This window comes from Pinus tabuliformis, chromosome 3_2, assembly GCF_031772625.1.
Source record: "Pinus tabuliformis cultivar Carrire ecotype Pingquan chromosome 3_2, CPIR1, whole genome shotgun sequence".
Taxonomy (NCBI): Eukaryota; Viridiplantae; Streptophyta; class Pinopsida; order Pinales; family Pinaceae; genus Pinus; species Pinus tabuliformis.
In genome coordinates this window covers 944896280-944907989 of record NC_142302.1, presented here as the reverse complement: position 1 = coordinate 944907989, position 11710 = coordinate 944896280, and positions in this window count along the sequence as shown.

The window sequence follows — 11710 nt, the reverse complement described above, 5'->3', positions numbered from 1 at the left end:
ACCACTCTGAGCATGCTTCAAAGGTTGAATATTTTTATGGAGAGATCCTACACAATCACAACCTCAATCAGCAATAAACCTTCAAGTATATTTACAAGTAAACACAAACCTCCGGGATCCTTAATCATTTTGATGCTACTCGTATCATCATCAAGGTATCCACATATAACTTGTCGGAAACTTTCTTCTTTCATTTCTCCAGTAGCACCAAATGCAGCATTAGTTCTTCTCAAATCTTTTGTTTGCAAATTTATCGGTATTCATTCATCAATTTCATTCTTTCTTTAAGGTATTTACTATGACTAATATGCCCTCCCTCTCAACTAGGGAGATGTACATTTTCTTTTATCTAAGCTCCCTCTCAACTTAGGGAGAACAACAGCATTGGATATACTTCATTCTTTCTCATATTATCAAGGTCATCTTGATCATCATCATTCTTATAGCTTCCTTCATCATGCTCATCATTATAATCATCTTTAATTATGAACATCTTCAACATCGTGAAGATTATGTACTTGCAAAATTTTAATAGCAAGTACAACCAAATACAAATATACAGAAGCATGAAGTCAGCGATATTAAATCATTACAATCGAAGCATCAAAATAATCAGCTTTAGACATTAAATACCTAAACCTAGTTAGGTCCATACTCAGCAAGGGTCATATCTTTTATATTCTAGACTTCAATAACTTGTTAGGGTTTTGTCATAAACCCTAGACTCCATCTTCAAGACACAAAGCCTTAGATGTCAGCAATAACAATCTAATCATAGTACTATACATCTACGGTTTCAACAATATGGTTTTTAGAATTTACATGTCAGACTCTACTAGGGTTTGTTGCAAACCCTAGATTTTATCATCAAAGCTAAATCATATCACCAATTGAAAACAATATCATCATGCCCTATAATATCAATCTTTACTAGGGTCTTGTTATATACCATCAATTTCATCAATAATCAAAATAACGTACTTGCATATACATATCTAGGGTTTCATTGTCATGAATTAGCATCTCATATCAATATCTATTAGGTAAACCCAAGATACAAACATCAATATATCAAAGCTAGGTATACAACAATTTTGAAAAGGCTAGGGTTTCGATCATATGGACGAATATATGCCTAGGGTTACATTCCTAGGATCTTATTTTAGCTATTACAAGGGTTTTGTTCATAAACCTTAATTCACCAAACCCTAAAAATTATAAGGTTTCAATATATAACCTAAACATTAATAGTAGACCCTAAAGGACTAGGGTCAAAACCCTAAACATCAAAAGAATATGATTTCATCATATGTTCTAGACTTTATCAACAACCCTAAGAAGACTAGGGTTTCATGATCAACATTAACATACCCTTAGCATCAAGAGGTTATGGTGTTACAATGAACCTTGTTACCCACCCTTTTGTGGGTGATATCCCCAGGAGAATTTTTTCTCCAAGATGGTCCTTAGTCGGCAGCCCCTTGCAGCCACCAACTAATTCGTTGTGTCATTTCTCTGCCACCTGAGCCAGCGAAATGTTCCCTCACCCATCTGTCATGATCGTATGTTTGAAGGTGGGCTTCCCAAACCTAAAGGTATGCCTTGTCATTTGGAAATTGAGTATTGTAGTTTGTTTATCATGGACACTTTTGAGCATGGATTAATGGGGGGATTCGGCAAAAAGAGTGGGCTAGGTCTATTACCCTTGGATCTTAGTCATGTGGGATCCCCTTTACTAACATTTGCGTTTTAGGGTGGTACTACATGGGAGACCCTGATTTTGGTTGTGTGGTCCTGCTCCATCATCCACGTACATAACTCCCCTTCCACTCATTATAACCTCATTCATCATTTTTCCCACCTGGTTCCACATTCCTCCACTGGGTCCACATAGGGTTAACCTTTCCCCTCCCATTTCCCACACCTTGGGTCGGGCCTGAAATGATGCCCCGAAGGTTGATGTAGCTAAAAAGAAAAGTAAAATGGATAATTCACCACATTCAATAAGAAAATGTACCACAAAATGCAAAAGATGGTTGGAACAAACACATTTAGCACGTGGGAAAAAGCTAATATATGAGCTCTACCCCATTATCATGGCCATCACCTTGGTTCCTATATGCCCTAGGTGAGCATCCTTTATCATTCAGGAACCCATGAATGTCCCAACCCCTGGTGTGTAATGAACCGCCCTACCTTAAAGGGTATATCTGATGTTATACCTTAAACATCATTCTCTTATCCCTTGAGCCCCGAGCAGTTAATCAAATAAAATTCATAAAAGGAAAAGGCATATAAAGAAGGGTGGAAAAATCAAGGTTGGGGCACCTCATGCACCACAACTACTCCCTCCTATACATTATATACCCAAGTGTGGGCTTCCCTTTTATTAGCTACCCCTGTACCCCCAGCATGTGGCCCATAGTTGCCCCTTTCATTCCCTACTCCATTCATCTCTTTATCACATGCCACCACCCTTTGAAGGATGTACCTTGGAAACACTATCACCTTTAAAGGTAGAAACCAGCTAATAGAATGTTTGGTTAACCCCACTTGGAGCTTGGAGACATTAGCACATATCAAAGCCCACTATGGAAGTGCATGCCATTATGACGTGCCCCCCTGTTGTCCATGGTTTTTAAGCTCTTTAACTTGATTTCCTTTGATGAATTTTTGTCCTGGAAGGCTAACGTACGCATTGGATTTTATGCAGAATTGAAGATTGTCTCCATTTTAGGATTGGTCTCCCTATATGGAGTCCTAACCCTCCAGAGGGCTACATTGGCACATGTAGGGTGTGTGTAGAGAGCCATGGGCCTCCACAGCAGTAGAAAGCACTCCATGGACCCCCAAATATGTTTAGATATTGCTCGAGATTCACCTATTGGACGAGCAAGATGCACCTATTTCACTATGCCCAATCGACCATACAGTTGTACCATGCACTTAGTAGATGACCCAGGATTTGTATGTTGATGTGGCATCACTTACACCATCATTTGAGCCCTTACAGATGATCTACAGACATCTTCGATCTACTTGGAGACCCATGAGGTTACTTGTGTGCCCTCACACCCATTGAGAGCACCACAAGTTTATTATTTGGAAAACAAGGGGCCAACCCCTTGTCCACTACTTTTGGGAGTCATATTCATCATTGTGACACTTATGGACTTCATCGGGCTTCTTAGAAGGCCCAACGACATGTATTATTGATCATTTGACCTCTTGAGAGGCTTCTTCTTTTGTTTATGAGCTAGTTTGGTGGGCTTGTCACCAAAAGTTAGTTGTTTTGCACATTATTTTATTTTAGGGGTTAATGTAGGCCCAAGTAGCTAAATCGAACTCATTAGAAGTGTATAAATAGAAGTGGTGAGGATTCATTTTAGCATCATCACTTGCATTTGGAACTTGTATCTCTTTAGATATTTTCGACATCCTTCTTGGAGGACAAATTTTGGAGCATGGAATGAATTTTGAAGGTTGGATAATTTGCAAATGTCTTGGAGCTTCTTAATGGCAAGTTTTTGGATGGTTGGATATACTCTTATACATGTAAGTACATTTTAATGCTATTCTTTCTTTCTAACCTTGTCACATACATTGTCGCTGGGATTTCGCTATACTAAGTCTTATTTGTTGCATCTCTTATGCGAATTTGTGGAAATTTTGTTTCTGGATAGTGAATGCTTCATGTATGGACCATGTATAATGAATGAATGTTCCTAGGGATGTTTCATTACTGAAATTCATCTTGATAAGCCATCTATCTTGCAAAACAAAGTATAAAGTTTTTGAAGTTGCTTGTGTTGTTGCCCTAGTGCCAAGCGAAGTTGTCTTTGAGGCATCCTTGACCTAGAAAATTCAAAGGTCCATAGTCTAATTATACCTGACTCCAATCTCCCCAAAGGATTAGGCATTGGTCCACCGAAGGTGATCACCTTAAACCTTCTTCATCCTACTCCCTCTCCTTTTGGTGATCACCTTAAACCTTTTTCATCCTACTCCCTCTCATTTTCTAGGCCTAGCCCATTAGGTCCCTTAAGGCATCATCTATCTTGCAAACCACCCATCAAAAAAAATCGATATATTGGCCCCTATTGGGTTGGTGTGTCCCCTAGGTGAGCTCCAATTTTGAAGAAATTCAGACGGTGGGATTTTGGGATATCTCAAGCCCTAGCCTCGAGATTGAATCTTGCCCTTGGTTTCCTTAGGCTAGAAGCCTCATTGGGACCCTTAAATTGTCTTGTATTAAAAATTATTTCTTTGGTCCCTTTCTCCCTCTAGAATAGGTCAAGCATATCATTGGTTGCTAAACTCTATCGCCTTGACCTACCTCCCGGTCCACTTGGTCCTGTATGGTCCCATACACTATTAAGGGTCATCCTTCAAGGATCACTGGGAATCCAAGCTTTCACAAGAATGTCAAGGTCTAGGAACCCCCATTCTAAGATTACATACCCTAAACCTAAACCTTGAAGTTCCCCTTCAACCCTTCCTTGATAGCTTTAAACCTTAGCTCCAAAGCAAGCAAGCCACATATTTGAGCCTCTCTTGTGAATAGGCTTCTAGGATCACCCGTCACCCTATCATTGGTCTATCCACTTTGTGATCGTCATCAAAATGGGTCTCCTCCCATCGTTGAAAGTCTATAAAGAGCATGGAGCCTTAGCCGAGGTGACAATGGGTTCGCTCCATTGTTGCTCTCAAGCCTAGAAGTAGCCCTTCAAGGATCCCCTTTTAGGACCCCTACTGATTTGAGCAGAAACATTTCTGGCCATGTTGTCGGGGACACAAGACGTGTGGCTTGTTCTCCATACGACAATATTGATATACCATTCTTGGCGACTCCATTGGAAGAACAAAGCCCTAGTTCTTTATTGATCTCTAAGGTCAATGGTTGTGGGGTGAAGCAAGCATTTGTTGAGGCAATTTCATTCACTGTGGCAACTCCCATGTCAGTAAGGACCTAACAACATGTTGACCACATATATTCCCACCACAGATATGACAGGGATCCTGAGATATCCCTCATCGGAATCCATGAAGAATATGCCAACGTTCGATGGGGATCGACATTCCACAACCAATCATGAGGTATCGTTCAAAGCAAAAGATAACTCGACCTTGCAACCAAATGGAATTGTTTGTCCTATCCATTGCCCCCAATACCGATTGGCTCAAGTCATGTAAGCTTAAAAGCATTCCTTCCCTTCCAATGTTGACTACGCATTTCTTGTTGCATGAAGGGTTAAGCTTCCAATCTCAAGAAGATATATGCCAAATGTTGGACGTGGGCCTTCGAGAGGAGGAAGTTATTGAATATGGTTTTATGCTTGAGGAAGAGTGTCTTGATCCTTCTCCAAATCATCAAGATCAAGTGATTGATGCATACCTTGAGGATAGTGTCAAAAGAGAGACTCGTGAATTCGAAAGCATGTCCTCTAAGGATAATGAAGAAGATCTCAACCCCGAGAGCCTTCAGGCATGGCAAGAATGGATGATGGAATATGAAGAGTCTTGCAAACAACTAATGGCCACATATAACTCCTAACAGGTTTTTTCCCACTATTGTGAGCAATCGGAAAGGTTTCGTAACATGAAGTGTGAATATAAAAAGAGTCCTACCAATGACCTTCTTCTTGAAACATTCTATCAAGATCATGATAGTCAAATAAATGAAGAGTCTATGAGTGACTTTTGGGTTGTTGATTGGGGAATTGGGTATGGTTATAAAAATGAAGACCCTATAGTTTCTCAAATCCATAAGAATGAGCTCAGTAAAGTAGAAAATGTTCCACCCCTTCTGAAAAACAATGTTGGCCCTTAGGAAGCCCTTCCTAGTGATTGGAAAGGTCTCTTCTTTATGTTCCAAGATGATTCAATCAAAGATGAGCCTTTCAAAATTGTGGGTAATTCTGATGACTCTAATATAGAAGAAATTGAGGAAGAGGCTTCCTTTAGCCATGCCACTGATAAAATGTTTTTCTTCATGTTTGAGCATTACTCTCGTTGTTATGCCACTACCCTGGAAATTGATGTTCATGATGAAGTTCAGTCCCCTAGTTTTAGTGAAGAGCTGCTTTCCCCTACGAAGAACCAGTTATCATGGTTTTTCCCCAAATACAATGATGAGTCCACTTCTTGTTTTCCCAATGACCAAAATATGTTTGAGACATTCAATCCTTCTTACCGAGAGGGTGATAGGCCTGAGTTAGCTATTTATCAAAGATTCATGTACTTTGATCATTTACATTTCTATCTTCTGGTTAGAGGATCAAATACAGACTTCTCAAATTATGTCTTCCCCTTCTTCTAAGGTTCCTTTCTATATCACATGGTCTCCTATTTTCCCACCTCTCGCCCCCGTAACCCCTCATATCATTATTAACATTTGTGTTGTTGTGTCCATTGCAAAAATAATCATGGAATCATGCATTCCTATATTGGTCAATTAATATGTTGGGTGCATTGGATCTATGATTATACATAGCACTTATTGTATATTATGCATGTTAGAGTAGGATGCATTACATGTGGATTTTCACATTAGAACTAATGTCATATGATGTTGTTCATAGTAGATTAGCTGCATTTTGATTAAAATTTGCATATTTTATTATTTGTTGATTTTATGGCCTAACATTAAGCATGGGTGATCATAAGACACCGCACAAACACGATTCCTTGTGGATTTAGTCTTTGATATGTGTAGGTAACAGGTCTGCGGTAACCAATAGATTGTCGGTGTTCTCGTGACTTCCCGTTAGAGTAGCTTCACCCACTTTTCGAGAAATCGCATCCCAGTTAGACCCAGATGTTACCCACCATTTTGTGGGTGATATCCCTAAGAGAGAATTTTCTCCAAGATGGTCCTCAGTCGGCAACCCCTTGCAACCACCAATTAGTTCGTTGTGTCATTTCTCTGCCACCTGAGCCAGCCATGTGGTCCCTCACCCATCTGTCATGATTGCATGTTTGAAGGTGGGCCTCCCGAACTTAAAGGTATGCCTTGTCATTTGGTAATTGAGTATTGTAGTTTGCTTATCATGGACACTTATGGGCATGGATTAATGGGGGGATTCGGCATAAAGAGTGGGCTAAGTATGTGCTTCTGTCCGTTATATCTCTTTTGGATCTTAGTCCTGTGGAATCTCCTTTACTGACCTTTGGGTTTTAGGGTAGTAGTACATGGGAGACCCCGATTTTGGTTGTGTGGTCCTGCTCCCTCATCCACATACATTACTTCCCTTCCACTCATTATAACCCTATTCATCATTTTTCCTACCTGGGTCCACATAGGGTTAGCATTCCACCTCCCCTTGCCCACACATTGGGTCAAGCCTGGAATGATGCCCCGCAGGTTGATGTAGCTGAAAATAAAAGTAAAAAACATAATTGGCCACATTCAATAGGAAAATGTACCACAAAATGCAAAAGATGGTTGAGACAAACACATTTAGCATGTGAGAAAAATCCAATACATGAGCTCTACCCCATTATCATGGTCATCGCCCTGGTTCTTATAAGCCCTAGATGAGCCTCCTTTATCATTCAGGGACCCATGATTGTCCCAAACCCTGGTGGACAATGAATTGCTCTACCTTAAAGGGGATATCCATTGTTATACCTTGCACATCATGTTCTTATCCCTTAAGCCCCGAGCAGTTAATCAAAGAAAAATCATAAAAGGCAAAATGCATATAAAGAAGGGTGGAAAAATGAAGGTTGGGGCACCTCATGCACCACGATTGCTCCCTCCTATACATTGTATACCCAAGTGTAGGCTTCCCTTTTATTAGCTACCCTTGTACCCCAGCATGTGGCCCAGGGTTGCCCATTTCATTCCCAACTCCATTCATCTTTTTATCACATGCCACCCTTTGAAAGATCTACCTTGGACATACTATCCAATTTAAAGGTAAAAACCACCTAATAGGATGCTTGGTTAACCCCATTTGGAGCTTGGATACATTAGCACATGCCAAAGCCCACTATGGAAGGGTATGCCATTATGAAGCGTCCACCTATTTGCCATGGTTTGTAAGCTCTTTAACTCGATTTCCTTTGATGACTTGTTGTACTAGAAGGATAGGGGACGCATTAGATCTTATGCAGAATTGCAGATGGTCTCCATTTTGGGTTTGGTCTCTCTATACGAGGTCCTAACCCTCCAGAGGGCTACATTGGCACATGTAGGGTGTGTGTAAAGAGCCATGGGCCTCCACAACATTAGATATCACTCCATGGACCCCCAGAGATGTTTAGAGATTGCTCGAGATTCACCTATTGGACGAGAAAGATGCCCCTGGTTCACCATGCCCAACCCGCTCCACAGTTGCACCATGCACTTGCCAGATGACCCGAGACTTGTATGTTGATGTGGCATCACTTACACCATCATCTGAGCCCTTGTAAATGGTCTACAAACATCTTCGATCTACTTGGAGACCCATGAAGTTACTTGTGTGCCCTCACACCCATTGGGAGCACCACATGTTTATTATTTGGAGAACAAGGGGCCAACCCCTTGTCCACTACTTTTGGGAGTCTTATTCATCATTGTGGCACATATGTACTTCATCAAGCTTCTTAAAAGGCCCAACGACATGCATTATTGATCATTCGACCTCTTGAGACGCGTATTCTTTTGTTTAAGAGCTAGTTTGGTGGGCTTGTCACCAAAAGTTAGTTGTTTTGCACGTTATTTTATTTTAGGGGCTAATGTAGGCCTAAGTAGCTAAATTGAACTCATTAGAAGTGCATAAATAAAAGTGATGAGGATTCATTTTAGCATCATCACTTGGATTTGGAACTTGTATCTCTTTGGATATTTTCGATATAGGACGAATTTTGGAGCATGGAATGAAGTTTAATGTTTAGATTATTTTCATATGTCTTGGAGCTTCTTGATGGCAAGTTTTTGGATGGTTGGATATACTCTTATACATGTAAGTACATTTTAATGTTATTCTTTATTTCTAATCTTTTCACATACATTGTTGTTGGGATTTCGCTATATTAGGGCTTATTTGTTGCATCTCTTATGCGAAGTTGTGGAAATTTTGTTTATGGATTGTCAATGCTTCATGTATGGGCCATGTATAATGAATGAATGTTCCTAGGGATGTTTCATTACCAAAATTCATCTTGATAAGCCATCTAACTTGCAAAACAAAGTATAAAGTCTTTGACGTTGCTTTTGTTGCTCCCCTAGTGCCAAGCGAAGTTGTCTTTGAGGCCTCCTCGACCTAGAAAATGCAAAGGTCCATAATCATAATTCTATATAACTCCAATCTCCCCAAAGAAATAAGCACTGGTCCACCAAAGGTGATCCACTTAAACCTTTTCGATCCTACTCCCTCTCCTTTTCTAGGCCTAGCCCGTTAGGTCCCCTAAGGCATCATCTATCTTGCAAACCACCCATCAAAAAAATTGATCTCTTGGCTCCTACTGTGTTGGTGTGTCCCCTAGGTACCCTCCAATTTTGAAGAAACCCCGACAGTGGGATTTTGAGATATCTCAAGCCCTAGCCTCGAGATTGAATCTTGCCCTTGGTTTCCTTAGGCTAGAAGCCTCATTGGAACCCTTACATTGTCTTGCCTTAAAAATTCTTTCTTTGGTCCCTTTCTCCCTCAGGAATAGGTCAGGCAAATCAGTGGTTGCTAAACCCTACCCCCTTGACTTACCCCTAGGTCCACTTGGTCCCGTGTGGTCTCATACACTATTAAGGGTCATTCTTCAAAGATCACTAGGAATCCAAGATTTCACAAGAATTTCAAGGTATAGGAACCCCCATTATAAGATACATACCCTAAACCTAAACCTTGAAGTTCCCCTTAAACCCTTCCTTGAGATCTTTAAACCTTGTCCAAAGCAAGCAAGCCACATATTTGAGCCTCTCTTGTGAATAGGTTTCTAGGATCACCCCTCACCCTATCATTTGTTTATCCATTTTGTGATCCTCATCAAAATGGGTCTCCTCCCATCAGTGAAAGTCCGTAAAGAGCAAGGAGTCTTAGCCGAGGTGACAGTGGGCTATTGCTCCATTGTTGCCTTTAGCCTAGTAGTAGCCCTTCAAGGATGCCCTTTTAGGGCCCTTGCTAGTTTGAGCGTAACTAACCCTAAGGGTTAGGGTTTCGCAAGAGTGATGAAATGACAAGAGACAGTGTAACAAGGATAGATTCAATCTAATGATTAATCACCCTAACAAGAATCTTTAATCACCCTAGACATAAAGATGTTAGTAATGTAATGCAAATTTTAAAAGAGAATAAGCATACTTTTTGCATGAAGAGAACCTTATACAAAACTTGTAATCTTAAGATATACCTTGATTTGTTCTTTAACAAACCTTGTAGGACTACAGTTCTTGAAGGGCTTCATTTTCAACAAGACTTCTTTCATGATTCAAGCCTTTTCTTAAGTCTCCTCCATAGCCTTTATGTATTCTTTTGGTAAAATGGTGAAGTCTCCCTTTTAATCCAATCTTTCTAAGAGATACCTACAACTTATCAAAACAACTTCAAGAATTTCTAACAAGACATTACATCTATGAATTCTAAAATCAAAACATAAAACATCACAAAACTTAAAATAGTAGACTTAAAAGGATATGTGAGAGAAGACTGTGAAGTCTTTGACTTCGGATTCTTCAGTCTTGTTCTTCTTAGGTGGAGCTTCATCGGTAACATTTGCATGTTCTCTTTCTCTCTTGCTATTCCTTGGATTTTCAAGACAATGACTTTTGTAATGACCCCATCTTATGACAATTGTAGTATTAAATCTTGGATAGGTCAACGCTCTTCCTAGGTCCTTCAAACTTCTTGAATACACCCTTCTTGTGTTGAGCAGTGTAGGCATTTGAAATGTTGTCTTCTTCATCCTTTTTGTCACCTACTAACAAGATATGGGCTTCTTTTTGACTTCATGCATTCCACATTTGTTCAAAGGTTGGAGTATCTTTCCAATTGTTGACCCTTGATGCAAAGGAGCTCCAAGATTTTGGTAGACCTAGTAGTACATCAATCACAAGTTCTCTCGGGTACAATTTTATCTATAGCTTGGAGTTCATCTCTTATCCTAGTTATCCTTACAAAATACGATGAAACAGTGTCATATTTCATCATCTTAATTGTTCTTAGTTCATTCTTGAGACTAACTATCTGGCCAATACTCTTGATGGTGAAAAAATTGGAGAAAGATTCAAAAATTTCTGGAGCGGAATCTATATTGGATATTTATGGGATTAGATTGTGCTTTACTCCATCTACTATCAAGTTCATGGCCAAGATGTCGATTTCCCTGAACTTCTCCTTTCTAGCATCATTTGTAGGTTTCTTAACTTTTCCTTAAACAAGATCCAAAACTTTATGCTTAGCAAGAATAACATCTATCCTCTCTTCTTCCATGTCATATAGTTGGAGGCTCCTTCTAGCTTGTTTTTTGTCTTTATTGAGGTTGTTTTAGTCTTTATAGATAGAAGCTCTATCTTCGTATATGATCATTTCCTTAATGACCTTCTTTTGTTCATTCCTCCTTAACTCTTCTTTCAATTGACCTTTAAGTTGTCTTTTCCTTCCTTTTTCACCTTAGCTCTGAAACCATGTTAGAAAATTAGAAAGGCAAAAATATTTTTTTATGTTGATAATTACTTCTGATATTCTTGTATTCTTATTAACTTTCTTTATGTTCCTCTTTTATCTTCTTT